Raw genomic sequence first — 2,500 nt, forward strand, 5'->3', positions numbered from 1 at the left:
TGTATTTATATATCTATTTATAAATACATATGTACATATATATGTATACATATATAGGTATATAAATAAATATATATATATATATATATATACATATACATATATTTATTTATACATACACACATATATATATGTATAGTTGTATAGTTACATACACACACACATATATATAGACATACATATATTGATATATATATATATATATATATATATATGTATATATGTATGTATATTCTTGCAATTTACCTCTGTATCTTCAATTTTGTTGTCCACTTTAATGGACTGCTCCTGTCTCCCGCTCACCTACATTATGAATATATTTTTTGCTGCTGACAAGGAGATAGATAGATGTAAATGGTTTTTTTTTTCGAGAGTAAAGGGAGAAGAGGGGTAGTGTGGTTCCAATTTTTATTATTGTTGTTGTTATTGTTGTTTTGTTTGTTTCATGTTGTTTATTGTTGGTTATTTTTTTTTTATTCATATGATATGAAATATGTTTTCAGAACATTCATCTTTGTGGTTCTTGTCTCTCTTGTAATATCTTAAAGATATAGAAAGAAGTATGCAAATCAATCTTCCTTGCTGCTAACTTTCCAACAGTGTCCTGTCCCTTAGAATCAATGGAAATGTTATATATATATAAATATATATACATATATACACATATACATATATATATTATATATTATATATATATATATATTATATATATATATATATGTATATATATATATATATGTATATATATATACACACACGCACATACACATATATATATATATGTATTCTTTTATTCTTTTACTTGTTTCAGTCATTTGACTGTGGTCCAGCTGGAGCACTGGCCTTTAGTCAAACAAATCAACCCCAAGACATATTCTTTGTACGCTTAGTACTTATTCTATTGGTCTCTTTTGCTGAACTGGTAAGTTACGAGGTGATAAACACACCAACACCAGTTGTCAAGCAGTGATGGAGGTGAACTCAGATACAAAGACACACACATATATATAATTATATATATATACATGATTAGCTTCTTGCAGTTTCTGTCTACCAAATCCACTCATTAGGGTGTAGTCAATCTGAGAATATAATAGGAAACGCTTGCCTAAGGTGCAGTGGTACTGAACCTGGAACCATGCAGTTGCAAATCACACATCTTAACACACAGCCACATCTTTGCTTAAAATATATACAACTTTACACATATATGTATATAAGTATATACAAATGCATGCATGTGTACATGTGTTTATATATATATATATATATATATAGATAGATGTGTATGTGTGTATGTATGTATGTGATATATACATGAATGTTGTATGTGTTTGTATATCTATGCGTATGTATACATGCAAGTTGTCACAGTATTTGTGCATATATATTTACACACACATGCACATAAAGATATATATATAAATATATATACACTCTTATATATGTACACATGTGTGTGTTTGTGAGTGTGTTTTTCTGAGTGTGTTGAAATAAATATATTATAAGAGAGAAGTCTTGAATACGTTTTATAAAAAAAAATATCATTTGCCAATTGTTATTTTTTAATCATTGTGAATCAGAGATACTGGAACTTATTTTTCGATAACAATTTGGTAATTTGTCTGTTATTAGCAGTTCTTATCAATTTTTCTTCTTTAGGTTTTGATTATATTTTGCTTTTTTTTTTGTTTGTAAATTTTCAAATTTTTTTTGCATTTTACTTTACTATCATTATTGTTGCATGATTATATGGAAACACATATAGATAGTAATCATTCTTGTCTAAAGATATAACAATAAAAATCTGAAAGGATTTACATCAGAAGGATTTTCGGAAGCTAAGCTAAATATTCTTGCTTTCTTAAATTTCAATACTGTTTTCAGCATCAGCTCATAAAATTCTATCTCCCATCTGTAAAAATGACAATTTTGTCAAAAATAAAAAGGAACACTAATGGTAAAAATAAAAACTGTTAACAATAAATAAACTGACAAGAAAAGAAAAACGAATGAAAATAGAAAAATTGTTTAACAACAATAGAAATATAACTAAGGGATGTTTTTGCTTTTGTTTAATTTTATTTATTTTTATTTGCTCATTTCCTTTTCTTCGGTTTGCAATCGTTTCAACATGATTCCCATTTTTTTTTCCCATTTCATTTTTTCGGTTTTTTTTCCTTATTCCTACTGCTCTGTACTCTGTCGTCATCCTCAATGCTACCACCACCACCATCATCATCATCATCATCATATTGATTGGGTTTCTCAACTTCCTTTCTCCTCCTACTCCTCCTCATCATCATCATCGTTGTCAGCCTTGTCATCATTATCCTCATTATCACGATCTTCGTCATCATCAACAATATCGTCATCATTATCAAAGTTGTCTTTGTTGTCATCATTGTGATAATCACCATCATTACCTTTATTACATTAATGATATGTATATACATACATATGTGCATATGTATATATGTGTGTATACAATTATATATAT

Source organism: Octopus sinensis, linkage group LG9 (genome assembly GCF_006345805.1).
Source record: "Octopus sinensis linkage group LG9, ASM634580v1, whole genome shotgun sequence".
Lineage (NCBI taxonomy): Eukaryota > Metazoa > Mollusca > Cephalopoda > Octopoda > Octopodidae > Octopus > Octopus sinensis.